The 27,335-nt window shown below is 34.9% G+C and overlaps 1 protein-coding gene across 1 annotated transcript in view; it reads left to right on the top strand.

The window, feature by feature from the left end:
- Positions 1-252: 252 nt before the first annotated feature.
- The window catches only part of ZPLD1 (zona pellucida like domain containing 1), an 80,714-nt gene continuing 53,631 nt past the window's right edge, over positions 253-27,335 (top strand). Inside the window, exons 1-2 of the mRNA XM_036850807.1 lie at positions 253-295; positions 10,189-10,327. The gene's annotated coding sequence lies outside the window, so the exon portion shown is untranslated. The remainder of the gene's footprint in view (positions 296-10,188; positions 10,328-27,335) is intronic.

Genomic DNA, 27,335 nt, shown 5'->3' with positions numbered 1-27,335 from the left:
TCTGGAGTTCTTATTATTTATTCCATCATAAATTACCTTCTAAGGGTTGCATTTTAGCTCAAGTTCGAAATTTCAGTAAAATTTTCTCAGAAAGCCCTACTGTGCAGAAACAAAAATATTTTCTCAACAGCCCCATAAGAAGGCTATGGGATAGAGTGTTTGATGAGTTCCTTTAGATTGAGTTGTCAGCTGTGACCTCTCTGAGGAAGTGATCTGAGCTGAGATCTAAAAGGCAAGAAGGAGTCGGCTGTGTGAACATCTGTGGAAATGAAACATCTGGCATAAAGATCTTAAGGTGAGAATGAGCTTGGAATGTTTCAGTAGCCAAAAGAAAGCCACTGTGGTTGGAATATAATGAAGAGAATGAACAGAGGTATATTCAGAGCAGTAGAGAGTAGCCAGATCATACTAGGCTTCATAGAATGTGTAAACGATTTGGATTTAATTATAAATATAATAGGAAGCTATGGGAGGGTTTTTGAGCAAGGGGGATGCAGGGAAAACCATGAGGAAGATACTACAATAGTCTAAGTGAAAACAAGAAGAGTTTTGGATTATTTGTTAGTAGTAGATATAGAGAGGTGGGAATTGTACTTATTCAGTCATTTCTTTATTACTTCCCCATTTATCAAATGTATTGGGTGCCTACTATGTGCTATGTAGACATGTACAAAATTCCAGGGACATCACTGATTGAAAGATTGACATGATTTCAGTCTTCCTGAAATTTATGATGCAGTGAGAGGCAGAAAATACTGTGTTTGGGATTGTAGGAGATGTCACAGAAACAAGGAGGAGCACCTAAACCAGAGTGGGGCAAGGACACATAAAGGAAGTCTGAGTGTTAAGGTTGTATTCAGCTGTGTCACAGAAAGTCAGTTGACGTGCTTATTTTATTCTTTTATTTTGCTTTATTTACCTTATTTTTCATGTAACATTGAGTCTGGAGGCAGACAGTAATCCAGGGTTGTTGTTATGGTGACATGACAGCATAACAACAACCTTAGTGTTGTTGTTATGCTGTCATCCTTAGTGCAAGGCCTTTCTCCTCATATTTACAAAAAATGCTATTACCCTTCTAGATATCACTTTTCAATCTAGGAAGAAAGACAAGGAAAAGATAAAGGGCAAAAGATACATTGACTAGGTTTGCTCAGTCTATTAGGAAGACAACGCTCTGAAAAGCCCAACCCTTAACTGTCACGTATACCTCTTTGTCCAGAAGTAGTCACATGCCCATCTACAGATTCACGGGAGCGTGGAAAGCTAAGTATTTTTAAATAGAAACATTACCCACTAAATTAATTTGTATTCATTTAGAAAGGAAGATTAAATGAATTGATATTCTAGGGCAATTAAAAATGTCTGGCACAGGGATGATTTCTATGACTTGAAAGAAAGAAAAATTCTCAGAAGACCATTGAGACACTTACAGAAAAGAAAAAATTCCTGTCACTTAACCTTTTCTTTTCAATGCTAATTTTTTTAAAGAGCCATGATAAGAAGCAGTATAAAAAAGAATGTCTGTGTTCTTCATTTTCTGTGAAGTTGCTATTGAAGATAGTGTTCATATTTTAGTTAATGCTCCTTTATAGACTCTTGAACTAAATCCCTCTTTCGCTGTTTGACTCTTGTCCTTTACCTTTTTTTATAGTAACATGATTGTAAAGCAGATATTATTTATATCCACATCTCTTACTTATAATATACCTTAAATCAATTTAAAAATAGGTAGAAACCACTTACTTCAGCCATGACTGAAAAAAAAAATAAACAAATGTAATAATATAGTGAGCTTGGGAAAAATGCATTTGATCCTTAAGAGATTTTCTTAACTAAATATCTAGTACAATGGACTTTGGGGTCAGTCTCCAGTAAACAGAATACATGGCTTTTGACAAAAACAGGCCCACATATATCACTGGCTAGAATATTACCCTTGTAATATAGAAATTATACAAAATAAAATTAATTTAAAAACATTGTAAATTATCAAAGGTATTAATTTGATCCCTTAATTTCAGACTATATGGAATATTTGTTTCCTGACCCTTCTGAATCTTTATAGCTTGCATTTCTTAAAACTGAAGGAAGGCATACCTCCTTGACAAGGAGGAAAATTACTTAGGCTGAATATCAGTAAATAACCCTTGCCCATGGAATTTCCATGTATTGCTGAAGTAGTGATTATAAACTGACTCTGCCAAAGTTGTTTATTCCAACAATGCCACTTCTTGATTTCAAGGTGAGAGCTCAACTGTGGGTCCAGATAGACAAATAAACAAAATTAATTTTCACAAATAACCTTGCATGATCATGTGATTCAGATGTGGATATTTGGTGGTCTCATGCCTCAGAGAACACAGGAGATGTTGGACAATGCTTAGGACAAAAATCACTACCAAGATGGCACTAGGCAAGGTTTATACAAGCCTAACACCATTGATTGGACATTGCACAAATTATTCTTGGGAACTCATTATATCTGTATAAAACTCATTTTCCAGATTACTGATTATATTCTTAAAGGCAATCATTTTAGTGTTTAATTTCATGTTTGATAATTTGGAGAGTTCCCCATTTACTGTGCATTTTGTTTCCTTTTTCATCTTGATTGTACATTGATTTGATTGAACATTAGTATGTGGAACCATTCCCGCAATCTGGCTTTTGGCATTTATAGACTGGACATTTATCATTGCCTTACCACTGTGAAGACATTTTAATTTTTTTTTTTTAATTTATTTTATTTATTTATTTATTTGGCTGTGTTTGGTCTTCGTTTCTGTGCGAGGGCTTTCTCTAGTTGCAGCGAGTGGGGGCCATTCTTCATCGCGGTGCGCGGGCCTCTCACTGTCGCGGCCTCTCTTGTTGCGGAGCACAGGCTCCAGACGCGCAGGCTCAGTAGTTGTGGCTCACGGGCCCAGTTGCTCCGCGGCATGTGGGATCTTCCCAGACCAGGGCTCGAACCCGTGTCTCCTGCATTGGCAGGCAGATTCTCAACCACTGCGCCACCAGGGAAGCCCGACATTTTAATTTTTATATTAAGATAATGAATAGATATATGCTTAGAGAGGAGTTGAGAATCAGTATTAGGCAAATACAGGCATTTCTTTACTTTTGTCTTTATGTTACCACACAGATTATTATTAAAATTACAATAATTTTCATCTCACATTCTTCAGTTAAACCTGAAACTCAGAATATTACAGAAGAATTATTTTCAAAAAATAAAGAGATGATCAAAAATGTATGTGCCTTTAATGCAATAGATTGCTAAGTACTCCAATATTTCATCTGCACACACACAAAATATTACCTCACTCACTCAGTTTCTAAAGCCTGTTAGGCTACTGATGGTACAAATGGAGTGAACTTTCAGCAACCTAACACTGGGCTTCAGAAATGGTGAAATCAGGAAGCCACTTAGAGTTTAATCCCCTCTCTATTAAGAATTCTTTTGGAGAAACATAAGAGTTGCAGTTTGGCACCTACAAGTGCATAGGAAACCTGCTGAGTGGAAATTGGCCCAGGTACCTAAGTCCTGAATGGATTCCTTGTTCATGAAAGGCTTGCTACACATGCTTATGTTCCAAAAGAGGGTGGGGGTGGGGGGGCTGTGGGAAGAGTGGTCAGATGGGAATACCAATAGACTTCTGTGACATTTCAAAATGTAATAACGTTCACCTTCCAAAATATTTATTTGGCAAAAAGAAAATTATTTGACCTAATCATTGTTTATATAAAGGTTAACACATGTTTTAGGAAATAATTTTTAAAGGACACCAGATCCTAAGAAAGAACTGTGTTTGTGAACACTCTTTCAGTGTCCTTAATACATCCATCTATTTTCTTGTGGGAAAGGAATACACTGGGTTCAGATAACACAAGGTGGTTGCAAAAGTTTGTTTTACATAGACTATTTAACTATAGGATGAAAAAATGGGAGTTGGAGGCAAATTGTATTCTACTTCTCCAAAGCTGAGTGAATAGAAAAGGAAGCCTTTGCCCAGCAGAATTAGCAGATGGTCTAAATCTCCTTGGGGTACATGGGCTCAATTTAATACTGATTTAAGATTTCTCATTCAAAGGGTTTAGTCTCTCCTGAGAATTTAATAAGCTAGGTAAGAATAAACTGTGTCATTCAATTTGAGCATTATAATTTGTCTAGTATGATTCAAAAGAGTTATTAAGGTAGCTTTTTATGTTTGGGAAAAACAATAGCAACACGGTGTCCAGCAGTCACATTAGCTATGGCTGGTGTAGACCACTTCCTTAGAAAGTCAGATCTTAGATTCATCTGACTTCAAAAACTAGCCTTTATGAAGCAAGCATGATTCTATCCTCTGTATTTGAGATAAACCTGAGCAGACAGTGAATACATGAGAGCCCAGAGGCAAACCTCCAAAAGAATCATTCAGCCAAGAATGATGAGTTGACTATAATAAGATAAAGTTTATTGTGAATAAATATAAATTCCTTCATTTCAAGTGCAGACAAATAAAAACTTTTGAGAAAAAAATCTGTAAATTTATAAGATAGGGGAGATGGAATTTAGCAGCAACATGTATAAAATTAGCCTACTATATTAGGGCTCTCCAAAGAAACAGAACCAACAGTATAATATATTCTCTCTCTCTCTCCCCCTCTCTCTCTCTAAATATATATATTTTATATATATATTTACTGTTGGCTGTATGGAGAGGGGTAAGAAGGTAAAACATTTAAAAGATTTCTTTAAAATGATGATGGAGAAAAATTGATTAATATTTTTCCATTTATGAAGCTTAGGGAGTGAATACTTTTCCATATACATTGTATTTTCATACATAATTGATATGTTTCTATAGGTCAAAACCATAGATTAGAAAAACTAGAAAATGTTAATATTGTTCTTTATTTCTTATCCTCTGTTTTTTTAGGATAAAGCCACAAAATACCTTCCTGAATGTGTCAAAAAAGTAACTATGATGTTATGACTTTGAAATGATTATAATAAAACTAACATCAAGACGGTACCTTTGGGCGTACCATTTTTCCCCTTCACGATGTGGTACTTTTTATATGATAAAAACATATACTTGAAACTGGGATGGTGGGCCTCATGGACATTCAGTATTATGTATAAATGGACATAGGAAATTCACTCTGTGACTCAGGAAAATGCCACTACTAGCTAATTGAGCAGTACTGTCTAAAAGAACAAGATTTTAACAGGAAACTGTCTCATTTTTTTCTAGTAAGAAAATACCATTGACTATTCCGACTTCTAGACAAGGTGGCAAACTAGTAGCTCAAAGATTTAATCCAGTCCAAATATGTGCAAATGATTTAAAAACATGAGACAGCACATAAAATGTGGGTAGTTTCAAATTAAAACCATGATCTACTCTTTCCTTGAAAAATTGGAATGTCTGGCAATGTTGAGTAATGTATTCCTGCATGGCAAAAGTCTCCTGAAAGAGTGTAGCCATTGCTTCATGCCCTGGAATTGGATACAGTTCCAGCTTCTCACCCAATGTGCCCATGTGCCCCTTCACCAGGTAGTTTACATCACTCATTTACATTACCTTCCAGCCTTTGTAGTCCTTGAAGTTTGTTTACTGTCTTAGAAAAGAGGTGATGCTCAATTTAACTAAAGAGTTCAGAACAAACTCCCACCATCCTCGAATGTGTGTTGAAACTATTGCAGTAGCCTATGTTTCTAGCTTAGAAATTTCTTAGAATCCTTGGTTTTAAAAAGAATGGGCCCATCTTATTATGACAATAGTGATATGATTAGAACAATCTTTCCTACCATTATCTAGTTTGTGGCTTTCAACATAGATTTGCTGGAAATACAAACCACAGTTTCAGTGCTTTTATTGGCAAATCAGCCTGTATTGGTGAACTGATACAGTAATTGAAGTTTTATAGCCATCAGCACTCCAATTTACAATTATTTTAAATTTAATGCTTTTGGTTAGGCATTTCCAGAAATGAGTGTGCCTAAGTAATCTAAGAAACAAGGAAATGCCTTGTAAATCTAGGATGATTTAAAAGCTTTCTTAAAGTTATTCAATACCAGATACCTAATAAAGCTAGTTCCTGGAATTGATCATCTGTAAATAAATAATTACCAAGAAATTGTAGTACTATAAATACTGTAATAACCATGAATTCTTCATTGAAAGCATCTAGAATATGTTAGTACATTGTATATAAGGAGAATCTCTAAAAATACCTGAAAAAACAAACAGAGGTTTAAGTATCATGAGACATATGAGCAACAATATACCAGTATTTCCACTGATGGTCTTAAAGTAATAAATTCAACATTCCTCTAATAACATTTTCCCCTTTTGTGGTACAATAATACCTTCAATACAATAAAATTTTAGTGTAGCCTATAGCTGCTTGCTAACTTATCAACCAACAATTTATGCTGATCAAGAAGTAAGGCTAATTTATTTGGCTTTTAGACTCTTGAGATTAGAAATATTTGGTTAAATTAATTGCTGAGTTGGGAAATCGATTGCACTTATGCGTAAAGCTTGTTTGGGTCCTCTTTCAAGTATGGCTGAATCTGTATTTATAATTTGTCTACAATGCTGCATGGCCTGAAATCCCATTAGGACACAGAGCCAATTTCTTTGTATAAAAGAATACATGGGCTACAACTGGTTTTGTTAGTGCCTGAAAAAACTATGACACTCCTACAATGTAGCTCTGCAGTAAGAAACCTGTTAGGGTACATCTATGAGATGCCTACATGCCAATTGAAAATGAAAAGTAAAGTAAATTTGTGGGGGAGAATCTCTGATGTCAAAAACTATTTTCTGGGGACTTTCCTGGTGGGCCAGCGGTAAAGAATCCACCTTACAATGCAGGGGAAGCGGCTTTGATCCCTGGTCAGGGAGCTAAAATCCCACATGCCACGGGACAACTAAGCCCATGCGCCACAACTGCTGAGCTCACGCGCCTCAACTAGAGAGTCCCTATGCTGCAAACTACAGAGCCCACATGCTCTGGAGCCCGCATGCCACAACTAGAGAGAAGCCCGCACTCTGCAGTGAGGAGCCCGCGTGCCTCAACGAAGATCCTGAATGCTGCAACTAAGACCCAATGCAGCCAAAAATAAATAAATAAAATAAATAAATAATAAATAAATCTTTTAAAAAAATTAGTTTCTGGCTGCTGGATTAATTGATTATATCAATCAAAGTTTAAAAATCAACATATATATATATATTTATGAGATCCTTTATATATTGAGCTCAGGTCCATCTTAAAAAGAACTCTGAAAATGAGACTAAACATTTGGGTGATACAAACTTTATCAAGCACAGAGGTTTAGAGCTACAAAATTCTTATATTTATTTTATAATACCGTTCTTTATTGTGAAGCTAAAACTTTGCTTTAATAGAAAATTATGCTAAAACTAGTCTTATTTGCCTTTTCCTTTAACTTTGAAAAAAACATATTTATATCCTCACTTTCAAATACATTTTCTGTAATTTGTCACTGTTTTTCTTCATTCATTCATTTATTCAAAATATATTATCGAGTGCCTCTTATGGGCCAGGTTTTCTCCTGAGTACTAGGGAAGCATTAGGGAACAAGAAGAACCTACAGTGGGGATTACATTCAGGTATGTGTCTGGAGGAAGAAGACATAAATAAGTTAAGTTATGTAGTATGTTAGAAAATAAGTGCTATAAAACTGGATAAGATGGAATCATTCAGGACGCAGTTGTACATAGTGAAGTGAAGAGGGCAAAGACTGAGCCCTGGAAGCAGTTCCATCACTGAGAGATAACTTTTTGAGACCACAGTGGAAATCAACCTTTATCCCTTCCCCAATACACAGGTGCTGGCGAATGTCAATTTCATCATTCTAGGTTTGACTCTAATAATAAAAAGACAAAAATCTCACCTTCATGTCCCACACCAGAAAGATACTTTTATTAAATGACAGAACATAAATCTCCTGTAAGCAAGGTCCTAAAATACCAACTTATTAACTATGCTCTATTATTGCTCCATGTGACAAGGAGGGCTTTTTACTTTCATTTTCTAGCTGGAGGAATTCAGTCATTGAGGTTTTAGTTATATGATTTTTAAAGGAAGTTGGGAGTGAGCCACCTAGTTTGAGAAAACAGAAGTCAGGGTGCCTTCCTAGTCTAAATTCAGTCTTTTTTAGGTACTAAAGGGCACTGGTCACTTCTTCTGATTATGAAACATCCTTTCCTGGACAGGATGACTGTCGGATTTCCACTTCTGATGCTATCAGATACTGATGAATATTTTATGTGGCTAAATTATTCTCTGATACAAGCATATGTTGCATATACAACTAATCAATATTCAACCAAGTCACACAGCCTATAAGACAAGAAATCCCCTTAATAAAGGGCTCAGAGTTTTCAAATAGCTGGTACAATTTTCCCTTGGAAGTTTGTGGAATGTATGACATTGCTGTTCACTACATTTTTAAAGCAAAGTAGTAACTAATACAGTCAGCTATTTTATCTCAACTATTTTATATTTTCCTTGCGAAAGCCTCTAATGGAATTTCTCTCTTTTTAGCTAACCAACTTGTAGGGTATGTGTGTAATGGTATTCAATATTTATGAAATGTTCATTTTCTCATAGGATAGAAGCTGCTGATTTTTTGATGTAAATGACAGAATTTATTAACTGCTACTTGAACCTGTTGCATTTTTATTTAACTTTTAAAATGGTAGAAAACATGGCAGAGATGTGTTCAAAGTAAAACCTGAAACATCGCTTGAAGACATCTCACTCAAAAGCTTCATTATAGAGTAAAACAGCCTCTAGAGAATGATGCTGCAATTCTGTCAGCATAATTAGGAAGGCCTAAAAAGAGGTTTCCTAGAATTTTTATTATGTTTTTAATCAAGAAAATACAAAGAATTTTATATTGATGGTATTCAAAAAGTTGGTAGATTCATGTATCTCATATTTACTCAGGAGTAGAATGGTGTTTTAACTATGCTTGTTTATGGAGCTGACACTTCCCTGAAAAAGTGCACCTGAATTTGTCTGGTGTAGAAAGCACCAATCTCTCTTTCAATACTAAACAGGAGATAGAAGGCAATGTGAATAGCCTCTGTCTATTATTTTTTAGTAGTTATATTAGCTTTAAAGTCACTTACCATTTAGGGAAAGAGTTTGGTCAGGGGATTTACTAGAAATCTTAAAAGGCTGAACTCTTGGATTTTAATCTCAGTTCACATTAGCCATAGGCAACTTGCCTCTATCACAGAAGCAATTGAGAACTTAAATGTTGTTAAAGTACCCTGAGCCAATTGAATAAAATGAAATTTTATAAAGGTATCAGCTAGTGGTATTACTGATAAAATAAGGTCCTTTTTCAGGATAGCAATTATTATTAAACAGCCAATGGAGTAACATAAATCTATACAATGGGCTCCAAGCTTCCCCACAGTCATCCCTAAGCACAGTAGTGCATGAAGTGCATGAATCAAAGCTTTACTATGGTCAAGGTATCTCAAAAAGCTTTCCCTGTGGCACCCAAATCCCAGCTTCCCACTTTTCTTCTCAATGAGAAATGATAATAGCTTTTGGGGTAGAATGCTTAGATGACATCCAAACCCATTCCAAGGCTCCGAAGCCTGGTGGAAGTCTCTAAACAAAAGCAGAGATTGTGAAGCAGGTTCAGTGTCTAGCTCATTCTTCACAATTGGGTCCTGTTAGGTTTTTCGCATTGATGGCTTCTTAGTCATTATTATCCCAATCAAACCAGTTTTCACGATGATATTCCATATCCCATTTTCATCGCTACATGAAATGTAGTATTGAAAGGACCAAGCATCTTTCATGAAGCACAACAGGACATTGATAACCATGCAGATTAACTCCCAATCCAATCTCAGGCCTTGTTTCTTACTTTATGATATTTTTCTAGACCAGCAGGCTGACGATGGCTCGCTTCACATATACCACTCAAGACTTCTGTACAGTGTAAAATAGAAGATCAAAAGCGGGTAGAAAAAAAAAAAAAGAGTAAGGGAATGAAATGAAAATTGAAAGAGATGTAGTTGGAAGGAAACAAAAGTCTGTAAAAGATGAGCTCAAGTTTCATGTTGGTGATGATTAATCTTGCAAAAACTTCTGGGACCTGTGGAAACATTTGCTTGTCTAAAATCCAGGTTTTTTTTTTAGACTTCTCATAATGAGCAACTCACCTCCCATTTGAAGGATCAAATCTTTTCTAAAAAAGTGTGGTAAGGCCAACACTCAGTCATACGCAGCAGAGCCGGGCACATGGAGGACAGCTGACTCCACAGAACCAGGGACTTGGGTAAGTGCCCAGCACTGAAGCCACCTAATGTGACTACAAATGCTCCCTTTTTAGTAAGCATGGAAAATTCATTTTAATTTAATAACGTGTTTACAACATAAGGCAGCCTCCAGTAAAACTTTTCTGGTGGTACGGTTCCAGTGATGGGTAATGGTTGGGCTGGGAATTAAATGTAGCAAAAGAAAGTGAAAAACATCTTCCCACATTTGGAAACAGAGAGGTGGAAACAAAATTTTATTTTGTGAACTGTAGTCCCATCTGAAATATTTTGATTAGATTTGGAGAAAGAACTGACTCTTTGGGCGGTTTCTTCAGTTCTAAGCATAGAGCTTGAGGTCAAATGTTGTACAGGTTTGCCACACCATTGTATTCCAGACTCCAGTCCCATCCACGGTCTGCCACCAGTCAGCTTCAGCCCACAAATATTCCATTAATGGAAGCAAACAGGCAATTTATATTTGAGATTTCTTATCAGGGTTCTACCATACCAGAAAAGCTGGCTGAATACGGCATCATCTCTAATTACAGAGATTGTATGATAATTGAAGATAATTATAATCTATTTTTCTTTTAAATGAAAATTATTTTAAAGATGAGCCTAGTATTGTTAGAATTGACATGGAATCTCACACAGCTTAGGAGAAGTCATCCATGACTTAGAGGAAACGTTGTGATTTGCATTTCTTGGGTGATCTCTAAGGCTCCTTCTTTCCAAGATTGCCTTTGGTAAAACCAGTTGTTTGTGGTGTTAAGAGACCTCACTTCTTAGGTTCATGTGTTGGAGATAATAATCTTTTTGGTTCTCAGGAGTGTGACATTATTTATTTGGCTTCTTATAATTTGTTTTAGGGGCCAAAGAAAAACAATTCTAAACTGTCAGTTTAAATAAATTTGGTAGTAACAACAAAGGAGTTGAATTCAGTTAAAAACTTAATATTTCTTTTAATATATAATAGAAAATATCTCTTTATTATTTTATTTTTCAGTCACTAGCTTTCTTCTGAGGCACATATCAGAACTACTATTTGAACCATTGCTCCTACCTATATTTAAATGTCCCTAAATGAATTTTGATTTTTCTTCACTGATTGTTATAATGCTTAGCAAAATATAAAAACCTAGAAATATGCTCTATGTCCATTCATTTAGAGATTTTCAGAAATATCCTCAAAATAAAATATAGTTATTGTTATCAATAGTCACATAATATAGTATCGAGATCATGCAAAATATTAAATTCTACATTCCCTTCAAGACTTTTAAAGCTTTTTTCTCCCCTTTAAAAGAAGGCATATAGTAATGTGCAGAGGCAATAAAAAGTTGAATTTTTCTGCTAGGAAATCTTATTTTAAAGGTAACTTTTGAACCATGAGCAGATGCTCAGAGCATTATCTATTTAGTTAAGGCATCAAACAGAATTACTGACAATTCATGTTTTTGTAGGTTTTTCAAAAGCTTGAATAGTGTTAAATTCACTAGTAGAGAATGATAATCTTTTGTATCATTTAAACACCTATTAGCAATGTTTGCTTGCAAGGAATTCAATTTTTTGGTTAATTTACCAAATTTGTGGGCTTTTTTTTTTTCTGTATTTAAGATGGAATGTAAACTGGGTCAAGACTATAAATTAAACTTGATCTGGTTTGCTGTGTTTTGTCTTCATTACAAAATGGTGTAGCTAGGAGCCAGGCATAACAGCTTTATTAAGATATGATAAAGTAGACATTAGGCTGAGCTTACAGATTCAGAGTCATTGATGATTGTTATTAGATGTCTAATTTGATTTCAACTGGGGAATTATAGGAATTCCAAACTCTCAAGACTTCAATGGTGAGGTAAAGAAAGGAACACCTCAAAGAAGTAAATGATCAATTCAACTAGTTCAATAGTACTTTTCCAAATATTTTAAGAACATCATTGTAAGTATTTTATTGCTAATAACCAACGGCCTTTACCAAGGTTTATAGAAAAATATATTATTGAGAAAATGATATTGGCTGAAAGAAATCCCCTCAGAAATGGACTGTGTCCTATTCACCAGGTTTACATGTTGTGTGTGTGATAGTAATATACTAATTGTTTAAAGCAGGGTCTGCAAACTTCTATGTAAAGGGCAGATAGTAAATATTTCAGTCTTTTTAGGTCTCTGTAATGACTACTTATATTTGCCATTGTAGCTCAAAAGTGGCCTTAGAAAAATACGTGCACAAGTGAGTGTGGCTATGTTTCAATAACATTTCATTTTTAGACACTGGAATTTTTTTGGTTTATTTTTTGTTTTTTGTTTTTGGTTTTGGTTTTGGTTTTCTTTGGCCATGCCTCACAGTGGCTTGCAAGATCTCAGTTCCCTGACCAGGGATTGAACCTGTGTCCCCTGCAGTGGAAACACAGAGTCCTAACCACTGGACCACCAGGGAATTCCTGACACTGGAATTTTTGAATTTTATATAATTTTGGCTTTTCATGAAATGTTATTCTTCTTTTGACTTTTTGCCACCATTTAAAAAATGTGAAAACTGCTTTTGCTCATGATCTATACAAAAATAGGTGATCGGTAGAATTCAGCCTGTAGGCCATAGTTTACTGAGTCCTGGTTTAAAGTATTAGTTTTCTAGAACTTGCAGTGGGTTATACGTACTAGTATCTCAAAAAATATAAAAACCAGAATCATATACTTGGATATTTATGGATTTTTTAAAAGTGACCAAAAATCATTTAGAATATAGAGAGCCAAACTTTGAAGAAGAAGAAAAAAAAATTTGCTAAACCTCAAGAACAATGACGTTAAAGATAGATTAATATGACGTTTTGTTATTTCTATTTCTGTGAGCGTGAAAACTTCAGATGCTGAATACACAAGATATTTTTAGTTTGGTTAAAAGGAACTGAGACCAAATGAAAACGTCAGTGGCTTTATTTGCAAAGTTAAGATTCTCTATAAAATAAGGTTGACTTTAAACTTTCAATAACATTATAGTCATTTAATATGAAATTACATCATTAGAGAAAATAAGAAAGAATGAAGACCACTTATTGTCAAATTGTTAGAATTTAAAATACAATATTTGCTCAAATATGCTTATCTAATAAATAGCCAGAGTTCATATAGCCACACTATCTCTTAGTTGAACACACCATCATTAATGAAAATCCTTTGTACATTACATGAATTGTACTTTCAAATTAAATAATTTATCTCTAGATAAGATATATTATGGAGTTGGAAAGAATTCATGGCTAACTTTTCTTTCTGTTTTAAATGTAATTAATAATAATTTGGATATAAGAAGTTAAAATAATTGATAGCTTTTAAAATAATCTTTTAGAGATTTTAAATCATTATCCATAGAATACATACATTTAAAAAACTTATGTGTATTTGTGTATTATGCATATTTGGGCTCACATATTTGAATTCTGGCACAGAAATTCTATTTAGGAACTTCTTTTGAATAAGTATTTTAAATTAAAGTAATGTATTTCTGGCTTCTAAAATTCCTTGCTTTATCAATTCTATCATAGAAATGTGTTCCATCAATGTTAGTGGAGTGAAAGTAGACTTAGGAAGGGACTATTTTTAACTTTGATGGGGTTTAGTTTGTAAAAATTTTTTAAATTGAAAATATTATTTACAGGGCATAAAAATACTCCCTGAACGTTTTTTAAAAAGTGAAGTAATTAATTAAAGCTATTCAGAGAACATAAAAATACTAGCTGAGCATTTTTAAAAAACAGAATCAGTTAACCAACTATATTCAATCAATTTTTACTCCAAGAGTTTTATATACCTAGGTATAATTTCAAATCAAGTTCTAGACCCCAAATCTCATTTTCTTTTGTATTAAAACCACATAAAAATCAATACAAATGATTTCTAGTGATGGGTGGATGGATTTGAGGATTTTAAGTGATGTTTTGATGATATTGAAAATTTTAATTTCAGTAGTGATGTAATCCTTAAAAAAAACCAAAGCATTATCATGATCAGGATAGATGTTGATATGCTTGATCTTCTACATTTTGATAGTGTGTTACTATTCCTTTTGTAACAAGATAATCATTCCTTTAACAAACATAGCTTGAGAATCTACAATGGACCTGGCACTATGCTAAGTTCTAAATACAAAGGTGAAAATAACATTCTTGCTTTCATGAAACTTACAGGTTTATTAGGGGAGAACAAAGATGCACATCTTAGTCAGCTGGGGTGGTTTTGACTGCAGGAGACATTTGGCAGTATCTGGAGATAGGAAGTGGTCATGACTTGAGGTGGAGTTCTTCTGGCACATAGTGGGAAGAAGCCAAGGATGCTATTAAACATCTTACAATGCTGTTAAAATATCCTACAGCAAAGAATTTATCCAGTCTAAAATGTCACTAGTGCTGAATTTGATAAACCTTGATCTAAGTGTAAAACATTTTTAGAACTGTTATTATAGAATGATGCACAGACTCTGGTGGGAACACAGAAAAGTCAGTGGTCAATTTAACATCTCAACAAACAAGAATGGTTGTCTTGATAGAGGAATATTTTCAAAGAAGAGCTGTGCTTGAGCTGATTCTTGAAAGGCTGAATGGAGAGATGTTCCTGTAGGGAGAGGGTGGAGTTGGAAAGAAGAGCTTTCCAGACAAAGTCAGCAAAGTGAGCAAAGGCATGGATGTGTAAAATAACTTCTTATCTCTGGGAACTATACAAAGTATAGTGTGTAGGTTGGGGGTGGGAGTTTGGGTGGGTAAGTAGGAATCTCATCTTGGGAGCTTTTTCTTACTATGTCATGTAGAGTTGGGTTTTCTCCTGGAAGGTGTTAGAAATGATGAAAGATTTTGAGCAGGGACATATGATGAGGCAGTCTATTTGTAGGATTCATCAGCCATGGTGTGAAGTGTCATGATTATTTAAGGGAAAATAAAATCCTACTTCATTTGACCAGAGAAGAGACACGAGAGGATATAGTCTCTCAGTAGGAAAGAAGATTCCTTACTTCTTTTCCTATAAATGTTTTGCTTCTGATTCAATATCTTTCACTTTATTTGTCAGAACTATATCAAAGCAACAAACACTTAGCCTTAACTCATTTTCTGTAGTTTCATAAATGTACTATGTTGCTTATTGGCTGACTCTTGTGGACAGAAGCTGCCATGTTGTAGCTTCAGGTAGCATTGTCCTTCCTTGGAGGTTCTATTTTCAGACTCTTGTTGTGTAGCCATGGTGAAGAAAAAAAATCTGCTTACCAATGAAAAAAAGACAACTATAAATGGAATCTCAGCTGTAGCAAAACCTTATTCTTCTGTCTCGGTGGTTCTCAACCCTGGATACTTACTCATTAGAATCGCTAGAGGGAGAGATTTGTGTTTCTGTATTTCTTGAAACTCCTCACGTTAACTCAGACAACTCTGCTATGGATACAAAATATTAACCCCACATTTTTTTATTTGGCTTTGAAATGACTTATGTTTTAGATTTTTTTCATTGTAAACACACCTTCTTATTTCCATTAAAAGTTAAAATGATCTTTTAATTTTTTTTAGCATACACCTACTTTCAAAGAGTAACTTTCTGACAGTGTAACAGAGCAAGAGGGAAGTAGTCTATGATTTCTTATATAAAATCCACAAACTGGATGAATCTCACTCATGTAGCAGAGAGATAACTAGAGATTTGAACATGAAGTTTTGAACAGTGATATTTATATCGATACTTTTAAATGGTCTTATTTTGTGCTGCCCATCTCTATGATCAATTGGTTCACGTGGCTAGTGAGTGTGGTGCAGTGAAGCAGGTCTAAGAGTTTGATCTTCCTATGGCCCACTCCCTGTTCTTTAGCCATAGATTATATTATTATTATCCTTTTGCTTGCTTCTTTTGTGGGACCAGTCAAAACTTGTTTGTGGGTAGGGACATTTAGCCCATGTGTACCATGTTTCTACCTTATTCTAAACTGGTGGGTTTCAAACTTTTGACTATAACTCACAGTCAGATATTTTACATTGTGATCTAGTAGACACACATCCATCCATACATGTATAGCACATAAACATTTTACAAATATAATCTATTCCATTCCATCCTATACTATCCCATACTATTCTATTTCATGAGAAATGTTATTCTTGACCCACTAAACTAATATACCAGCACAATAGTTATTTTAAAAGGTTTTCCTAATCTAAACCCATGATTTTCAGCACAGCCTGTGGGTTATAGCATCCTCTTAAGGGGGTCAGTAAAACCCTCAAGGGGTGTGCAGATAGCTTGAAAACAAAACTGTTCTTTGTTCCATTGCTTTGATTTGTGTTTAGTGAAGAGAGTTAATTTATACAGATTTTCAAATATCGCATGTAGGAGAAAATGAGACTATTTAACATTTTTGAAAGATCTAATCCCTATTTTTCTTCAAATCCCATTTATATTTTATCTTTTTCATGGAGTCATCCGATGAATGGACCAAACTAAACACCCATTGAAATTCACTTAGTAGTTAAGTATGTATTGCTGGGTGACACCTTTTGTGTAATTCTTTGGGTCAGAGACATTTATGTTATGATGAGCTTTGGTTTTCATACTGTTCTTGATAGACTATTTACCAAAGTAGTCTGAAGTGGTGGGATCTCCGTGACTCTGAGGATTTATGTTTAAATTTGCCAAAGATCCTGCTGTCCTAGTTATAATGAAACACTGTCTGCAGTCTCGTCCACAATAATACATTCTTTTGCTCACCTCCTTCCTTCTGCTCACCTCCTTCCCCTCACTTACTTCTGTCTGAGACCCACTGTAAGGGAAGTTTACCTTGCCTACTGTGGCCCACAGCCATCTAGAGCTTGCCTGATGGTTCAGATCCCAGAGACCATTTTGGTTTATGAGAGAGAGCCGAAAAATTGTGTTTAAAATTATGTCTTACATTCCTAACCCTGGATATAACCAGGACTATAACTTTGTTAGAATTATGTTCATCTCATCTAAAACACAAAAGCTCATAAGCTATCTTCTTAAGAAGTGATAACTCTCCTCCCCTTCATATCTCTCATTCTCCAATATCTTGACCTCATTGACTTTCATCCTATAAATGTTAGGCTGATTTCTGCCTCTTCCCCCTAACTCTACTAGATAAAGGATGAAATGTCCTTTTTTCAAAGGTTCTGTAACCCAGTTTTAGTTAGCCACTTAGATCATGTAGGTCCTTATTTTACAGATAACCAGAAAATCAAAGAGAAGCAAAATGCATTACTCAAGTTATCACAGAATAAGTTACCACTAGGTCTCCTGATTTTGAGTTTTTATTATGATAAATTACAAATATACAAGATATTGAAATAATAGCATAATCTTTAATATTTTTTCTATATTTCCTACACACACACACACAAACTTTTTTTTCAATGAGTTATTTTTAAAACAGAAATACTGCCACTCCTTGAAAGTCAGGATTAATGCTTAATTCTATCCTCTTAACTACTGATTTTCAGAGTAAGGATTTGATATAATGATCACTTCCAGTGATCTATGCATAACCTTTTAAATTCATAAAATAGAAACAATTAATGTGGTGCTTATTGAAATGTTTAAATAGAAGGATTTAAATTTTAGGTTCTCCCCGACTTCAACATCAATTCTTGAGTAATGCTTTTGTGTGTATATGCTACTTGATCCAACTGGCTAAAACGTTGGTGGATCTCATTTCATTATGTCCCGAAGTGTTGTGCTTTGTGGATGTGATTTTGTTGTTAGCAAATAGCTGAGTTAGAGATATTAGAAATTATTACTTCGGAAGCTTCTTTTAGTTACCTCCTTTTATATTATCTATTACAAGCATGCGTTACCTAGGAAAAACATTTAGCCACTTGGTATCAATTCCCACATCTAAAAAACAAAGGCAGCTCTCTGTTCACTTCAATGTACTCCTCAGAGTGTTGTCATGAAGGTTAATATTACATCCCCCCAAATAGTTCAACATGACAAAAAAAATCATGAACATTAATGAGAACAGGGTTGAAAATGTATTTCAGGCAGAACAAAGTGCTGTTATAAATTACCAGCAGCCTATTTTATTTTGTGATTATTGTTTCCTAAAGGCTTTTGAGATCTTTGAGAAACAAACAAATATAGATGCAAGGAGAAATAAATAAAAGTATAAAACCAATAACAACTTATTTATATTTTTTCATGTAATTTTAATTTTACCATTTTTGTCTGTGGAAGGACAGAGCTGCTCAAAAAGTGAAAGGGCTATTGCCTTTTTTTTTTTTTTAACACTATTGAGATTAGGCTGTGAGACCTCTTACAGGTTTTATTTCTTATGAAAATGACAAGAGATAGATATGAGGGTGTTCTAGATGCAACATTTGCCACCTAATTGATTGTCATAGACAAAGTTAAAAAAGCAGTAGAAGATCTCTAAATCTTCCTGATATAGTAAAACCTAAATTCTGATAAGGGAGATGATTTTAGAAAGAAGTCTCTGGGGAATTTATCACTATATTCTCCTACAGTTGTTAAAACATCATGCATTCATTGGCTCTTTATAACTGGAAGTCATCTCAGTCATTTCTAGCCAAACATTTTATTTCACACATGAGGTAACTGAGGGTAAGGCACATTATGTGACTTCCCCAAGACCACAGACAATTAGTGCTGAAATGGGAACCAGAGCCCAAGCCTATGGTTATATTTATTCAAAGGTATGTTAGTGTGTGTTGCATAAATGTCACATTATATGAATTAATGGGCAACATGAAAACAAAAATATCTCAGTAAGCCTCTAGAAGGAAGTTGTTGGGAGGCCCAGCCTGTAATTTATGATGATACAACAATGTTTTTTCCTAAGAAATCTTTCATTATCCCAAGGTCATAAACATATTCTCCATAAATTAACCTCTAGAAGTTTTAATGTTGATAATGTAATTATAAAGCTGAAGTGTTTGCCTTTTGATTAAAAACTTTTGGAGGGCAGAAACACATATTCAGAAATGCATATTCTGTGCATTTAGTGAAGTTACATCAAACTGGCATTTATCATCAACAAATTCAACTACGTAATCTTGGAGAAAAAAGAGAAACAATTAATTTAAATAGCATGTTCAGTCTTCCTGTTATTCCAGTCAATGAATTTATTTATGACTTTATGTAAGCGTGAGATAGACAACATCAAACTGATATCCTACAGTTGATCTTAGTTCCCCTGTAACTCTGAGTGTAAACATCTCAAAGTGTGGTATATGATTTTAGCATTTAAAGGTGTGATTCTATCTCAGCTTTTATTATGGCATCTGAAGCAAAACAACCATTTACTCTGTGTTTAGTGTGAGGTTTTCCTGATGTTCTGTTTTGAGTAATTGAAAAATATCTTCTGAATTTTTTAAGGATGAACATTACATTAAAACTATAAATGACCAAACCTAGCTATTCTTGAAGATTTTAAGCTCAAATTCTATTTATCTGTAAGTCTAAGCAGACTTTGATAGTCATTTTTTAACAGGTTTTTGAGAAATATTTGATTTTATATGCAAGTAGTTAACTGACGTACAGAATAGGAAATTGAATATAATAAATTTTTATAAAAGGCAATTTAATATGTTTGAAGGAGTTTAATTATCTGCTATAATAATCCATCTATAAATTATTTAACTAGTGCTTAAAAATAGATTTTAAAATTTGTTCAATCTTACATTTTCTTAACCATCTCAATAATATATATAATCTTATATATAATCATGTCAATTTTACCTTAAAAGTCTAAATCGTTTACTCAGTTCCACATCTCAAATCAAAATAAAAGGACAAAACTGTTAGTTAAGTAGGTCAAATTCTCTAATACATTTGAAATACTAAGAATACCAACATGCATAGATTCTGTAACATGAAAAATGATTCTCTAGTTTTTGATTATCTTTAACACTTCTATGCCTACATAATCCTGGGGTTAATAGATGCTGATAGATGGAAAGCACTTATCTTCTAAGCTAACTGCAATTGCTTATTAGCCAGAGGTTTTGACTGGGACAATGGGTAGATTCTTATTAGTAATCATCATGCAACATAACTTTATTTACAGCCTATACAAGGACTTGATAAATTAGAGAAGAATTGTTATAGCCCACATGACTTTTCCAGACCATATAATCCGCATTTCTAATGTTCTTTAGATTCATGTTACATGTTAACTCAGTTTTTCTCTCTGCAATCTCAGTCATGCAGCTCTTAATATTTGACTAAATTTTGAATTTATGGACTCAAGATATTTGAATGAATTTCATCTAGCTTTAAATATTTCTGATTTTGACAGAATCTTGCATTTTCTCACATTCTTTTGGTCTGGTGAGACCATAGAATTCTTACCAACGTAAAGTGCTCAGATTTTCTGTATTACAAGAGACTAAAGGGCTATCACACCTTAAATGCAAAGCATACACCTTTGTATTTAGTTGTATTAACTTTTTGGTCTCTTTTTTTGGATCCCAGATTAAGGAAAAAAAACAGGTATAAAATATACTTTTGGTGAATTGGGGAAAATTGAATATTGAATTGATATTGGATGCTATTATGAGTTAATTGTAATTTTCTTAAGTTTGGTAATGGTATTGTGGTTATGTAGAGATGGTCCATTTTTTCTTATGAGATGTGTGCTGAAATATTAAGGGCCAAAATGTCTGAAACTTAATACCAAATGATTCAACAATCACCATCACCACCACGACAGATAGATGGATGGATGGAGAGAGAAAGTAAAACAAAACTATGAGAAAATAATATCTACATGGACCCGTCACATCTCAAGACTGTGTTCGAGTCCATGGTGGCCTTAGCATCTGAGAATGTAACCTTGATAATATAGAGCTCATCTCCAAAGATACTAATCTATTTAATTGTGAGAAGAAAACCTGGCTGTGAACAGCTCATGGATAATGTATATCTCTGTACAGGGTTTTGTATTTAAAATTAGTTTGCATCTTGGATACATTCAAATGAAGATTTGTTCTTTCTCTTTAAGTGAACTCAAATTATCCAAGAGACTGATTTTTGTCCATGGCAGGAAACACTTTATCTTGCCATTTCAAGATAACTCTGGTTTAAAATTTAGTTTCTTTGGTGTTAACTATTCAGTCATAGTTAATATTCTCTTCATCCCCCTTCTCCTAACTCCTCATGTTTCATGTATGGAAAGGAATGGTAGGGAGATAGTATAGTGCAGGTTTAAGAGTAGAGATTCTGTAGCCAGATAACCTGGGTTCAGGTGCCATGTCTACCACCTCCTAGGTGAGTGACCTAAAGTAAGCTATCTAACTATCCTGTGCTTCAATTTCTTCACCTGTAAAATGGGAACAATTATAGTACTTATAAGTTTGCAGTGAGAATTTAAAGGTAATATTGGTAAATAATGTTTAATAACTATTAAATAATGGTTATCAATAGTAATTATATAAACAAATAAATGATAAAAATTGATAAAGTATCTGATGAACAAATTCTTGCCTAGGTGGCTCCTTAGAGTTATGGGAGAAGCTACAGATTGAAAAATCAGCAGGTGTAGGATCCAGTATTACTAACTACTCATAGGATTTTAGGCAATCTAAGATCTCTTTGGGTTTTAGTAAATGCAGATGTTGGAGAAATGACCTCTAAGGAATTTTCCAGTTCTAATGCTTTATGACGTTACAGGAGAGATGTAAGTTCTAAATAAATGGATAAATATCAAAGTCCTTTGAACAGTATAAAATATTTGATAAATGAATGTTACAAAAATCATCCCATTAAGTACACTCACAATATGCTTTCAGGATCAGGATCCTGGGAGGAGAATGACCAGAAGCATCGCTGCTTGCTGGCATCATTTACCCTTTGGCCTCCGGCATTCAACCTGCTCAGCCATGCACATTGATTATTTTACCCATCTCTGACTTCCACACATGGGGGATTAATCTCAATGCTAAGATCTCATGTGGCCATAGAGCTCTATCTCCATAGAGATAGAAGAGGAGCTTTTTTACAAATCACCTGCAGCCATGGAGATTGTAGAGCCATGGTCAGATTGATTTGCTTTTTCAAGCAAAATTGGAAATTCAAATATTATGTTACAGGCACTGTGTCTCCATGCCACAGTACACCCCACCTCTTTCCTTACTATCTGTCTCTGTCTTGCTGGTTATTTCCATCATAATGGAGCAAGGCTAACAATGTGGACATGGTACCAGCTCCTATTGCCGTCTGATGCTCCAATGGGCTTTGGATATATACGCATGTTGAGGGAACATTTAAATAATGTTTGTGTGTTGCACAGTCATAGAAACACCATTTCCACACCAGCTCCTTTGATCTCCTAAAAACCAGCTATCATAATACAAGCAGATGTTTGAATGGGTAGAATTAAATCCAGGTGGCTCCAGCCTACCCCGTGGGGCCTCATACGACTCCATTGGCTCATTCAGGTTTGCCATTCTCCTGATCTTAGTGAGCACAGTTATCACATTTCAAGTAGGCCTGAGTTCCAACCACAAAATTAAAACAAACAAACAAAAAAATGCTTTCTACTAGAATGGTAAGGGGTCAGTGTTAGAGTTGGGGAAAAAAAAAAACAAGGAGAATCAGTTTCTTCAACTGAAAAAATCAAAGAGAGCAGTCTATGTCATGGATTATTAGCAGCTCTGGAGCAAAAGATGTGCTTGACTTTAGTTTAAACCTGGTGCCAGTGTCAAAATACAGATGGCAGCAAATTGTAAATACTTAGCAGGTTGCCAAATTTGTTTGAAACAACTTGGAAGTAGAAATAATTTAGGAGGGAGCCAGAATCAGAAAAGTCTCCATAAAGGAGACATATTCCTGGAGAAAAAGAGCATTTGAGCAGAGGAGAATGCATATGAGAAAAAGAAAACAAACAAAAGCATGACGTGTTCTGGAAGTTGTGATAAGAGCGTATGCTAGACCACGTATTGTGTGAGGTGGGGGTGGATAAGGAAGAGGTAAAGTAAACTAATAGGGAATGTTTGGAGTCAGATTGAGGAATTGATGAGGAACTTAAATAAAGATACCAGTAAGGTTGCAAATAACAGGAGTGAAGCCTTTGGTATCTATGTGAGAGGTAGCATCAGTAGAGCTGCAAATAACTACTAAAACTCTAGTTGGAGTTACTGAGTGAAACAGAGGGCTAAAAATACAGGAGAAAAATGTGATTGGGTGAAAAGTTAAGGTTTGTGTGTATTGCATCAGATACACACATAGGACTTCGATATGGAATACTTAGGCTGGAAATACAGGTCTGGATGTGAGGAGAGAGAGAAGAGCTGAAAATCTGATGACAAGAGAAGTATAGGGACTGGAACTTTAAATTTGTATGAAGTTGGGAAGTTTCAAGGATAGAAAGATGAAGAGCGTGATCAAAGTGGTAGGAAATGAGCAATCATAAATGAAGGAGATTGGGTTGTTTGCTTTTTTGATATTGAGCTGCATGAGCTGCCTGTATATTTTGGAGATTAATCCTTTGTCAGTTGCTTCATTTACAAATATTTTCTCCCATTCTGAGGGTTGTCTTTTTGTCTTCAATCCAAAAATGGGCAGAAGACCTAAATAGACATTTCTCCAAAGAAGACATACAGATTGCCAACAAATACATGAAAGAATGCTCAGCATCACTTAATCATTAGAGAAATGCAAATCAAAACTACAATGAGGTATCACCTCACACTGGTCAGAATGGCCATCATCAAAAAATCTACAAACAATAAATGCTGGAGAGGGTGTGGAGAAAAGGGAACCCTCTTGCACTGTTGGTGGGAATGTAAATGGATACAGCCACTATGGAGAACAGTATGGAGGTTCCTTAAAAAACTAAAAATAGAACTACCATACGACCCAGCAATCCCACCACTGGGCATATACCCTGAGAAAACCATAATTCAAAAAGAGTCATGTACCACAATGTTCATTGCAGCTCTATTTACAGTAGCCAGGACATGGAAGCAACCTAAGTGTCCATTGACAGATGAATGGATAAAGAAGATGTGACACATATATACAATGGAATATTACTCAGCCATAAAAAGAAACGAAATTGAGTTATTTCTAGTGAGGTGGATGGACCTAGAGTCCGTCATACAGAGTGAAGTAAGTCAGAAAGAGAAAAACAAATACCGTATGCTAACACATATATATGGAATCTAAAAAAATAAAAAAAAAATGTTTCTGAAGAACCTAGGTGCAGGACAGGAATAAAGCTTCAGACATAGAGAATGGACTTGAGGACACGGGGAGGGGGAAGGGTAAGCTGGGACGAAGTGAGAGAGTGGCATGGACATATGTACACTACCAAATGTAAAACAGATAGCTAGTGGGAAGCAGCCACATAGCACAGGGAGATCAGCACGGTGCTTTGTGACCACCTAGAGGGATGGGATAGGGAGGGTGGGAGGGAGATGCAAGAGGGAGGAGATATGGGGATATATGTTTATGTATAGCTGATTCACTTTGTTATACAGCAGAAACTAGCACACCGTTGTAAAGCAATTATACTCCAATAAAGATGTTAAAAAAATTTTTTTTTAAATAACTGAAGGAGAAACAGGACTATGCAGGGCATGAACACTAGGACAGGAAAGCATTTCACAGGGTGTGTAAATAGCATTGCAAATGTTACAAAGATTTCCAGTAGTGTGAGAAGAAAAGAGGTTGTTGGATTTGGTCATTAGAGGATTCCTAGTATAAATAGAAGAGTAATTTCAGTAGAAAGACAGGAAAAAAGCAAAATCCTAAGGGGAGAGTGGATGAAAGTTAATGAGCTAGAGCGTTAGAATGTACTAATCTTTGAAACAAGTTTCAAAGTAAAGAGAAGAGCAGTACGGCAATACCTTTGTAGTTTGAGAAGGAGATTATAGGGGAGGGGAAGTAGCCAAATAAAAGGAAAACTTGAATTGTATGACAGGTGTCAGTTCTAACCACCTAGCCTTCGATTATCTCTTTGTAGAATTTTGGAATAGGAAATGTCTCAAATATTCTAGGTTATGACCTTGGCTTCCATTTCTCCAATTATCCCTTTTAGCTGTTATAACTACCTAGAACCTTTAAGCACAGTTCCCTTGATGTGATGCTGCAACCTCCACCCAGGCCTTAAGCAAGGGGACGTTGCACTTTTTCCACATTCCCATAGGCCACATGGGTGAATCAGTCTATTAAGATGTTGGAGTAACTAAAGAAAAAAAAAAGGAAAAATTATGCAAATAAAATAAAAAGTAGTAATTATTCTATACATTAGCTACTTTAAAAATAATTATTGCCCTGGCATTGGTGAGGGTATTTAGTCCATTTACCATCATGTGGTCCTAATTGGCCTTAGTAGGGAATTCTCATCTGTTTGGTCTTTAGGTAGCATCACTGCCCTTGCTGTGTCCACCATGGCTGTCATACCTCACACCTTCTCTGTGGACCTTAGTACAAACTCTAGGCTTCCAAACTCTTCAGTCTTCCAACTCTGGCTCTTAAAGTCCAGATGTTTGAGAACCAAAATCTTCTTGGTCTCTAGTAGTCAAAAACCATGGATCTTTATGCAATTTTCTCTACTTTGAGTTAAAATAAGGCTGTTTGGAAGTCAGAATTAGGTGATATTTTTCTTTTAATATAGGTTCTATTCTCATCTTCCTAAAAGGATCAAGAGCTGTGGGACAACAGAAGTGATCAGGAGGAAACTCATTCAAAATATTGTTATATTACTCAGGAATCCCACATAAAGATGGACAATTTAGGGAATTTCCAGGGTAATTTTGACTATATGAGCTAGCTATAGATCCTAACTGCTCAATAGAATGCTATCTCTCTGACTGTGTTAGAAACATCCTCCTGTCAATACATATTATACTTTCCTGAGGCACTCTTTATTTTCTTTCATAGCACTTACCAAATATATATTTAAGTATATTTTAATGTATGCCATTATTAATGACTTTTCCTCCCTCTAGTTTTTAAACTCCGTGAGGGTAAGGACCATGTTTGTTTTGCTCATCACTGGATTGATTCCGAGTCCCCTGAGTCTAATACTTAGAAATTGCTCATAAAAATTTGTGGAATGAATAAATAAATGAATGAATTAACCAAGGAATATCAAATAGTGGAGTACTAATAGAAAGGGGCTCTTGTGTTCTTAGGTAAGAGTTGACCAAAGTATGAAGTTATCTTTATTGTTATTGGTACCCATGCAAAAACCTTTGATTTTTTGGAGGTGGGTTGATATCCAGCCAGAATATATCAGCATGGTGTCTCTTTTGATTGGCTGATTCCTGTGCTATGCCTGCTCATACGTATTTTGCACGTCATCTCTATTGAGAAATATTTTCATTCTGAAATGATCACACTAATAGTCAATTGTTTAATTAATTAGAGGGAAATGGGCATTTAAGATAAATAAATTATCACTTTATTATTGATTTGTTATCACTGTACTTCATGAAAGGATGAAGGAAGTCAATATACTAATACATCTTCAAAGATACTTCAGAAGAATAAAATGTACATGTATCTTGAAAATGAATGTGGTAAATTATTTTAAAAAGCTTTTAGAGTGACTTAGTTCAATCTGTCAGTACCCCAAAAACTAAGGTGCTAGAATAAATGTTCTAAGCTAAACACTGTAGATCATTTACATGCTAGAGATTACTTGAGAAAACCCTCAACAGAAAGACAGGTGAGAAATGTGGGGAAAGGGAAATAAATGAGCACTCACTTCGTGTCAGAGAAAATTGGATTAGGTTTTACTCTTAGAAACAACCTTTAGCATTCATATTTTCTCATAGCATACATCAGTCTCTTTAGAGTCATAAAATTTCTGAATGTCTTCTTGATGACTAAACCTGTTTCCTTCTCTGTTTGAGGCATTATTCTGAAAGTACACAGTGTGTTTTATTCTTTGTTTAGCAAGACAAGGACATTCTATGTTAAAGAATGTATATGTACATAATAATGGATATTTCTGATGAAAATTTTATATTTTCATTTTCCTTTTAATATATATTTGCCTCTAATGTCCCAGTGCAA

The sequence above is a fragment of the Balaenoptera musculus genome, chromosome 4 (genome assembly GCF_009873245.2).
Source record: "Balaenoptera musculus isolate JJ_BM4_2016_0621 chromosome 4, mBalMus1.pri.v3, whole genome shotgun sequence".
Classification (NCBI taxonomy): Eukaryota; Metazoa; Chordata; class Mammalia; order Artiodactyla; family Balaenopteridae; genus Balaenoptera; species Balaenoptera musculus.
Note: the sequence above shows the minus strand (reverse complement) of the source record. Positions and strands in the feature narration are given on the sequence as shown.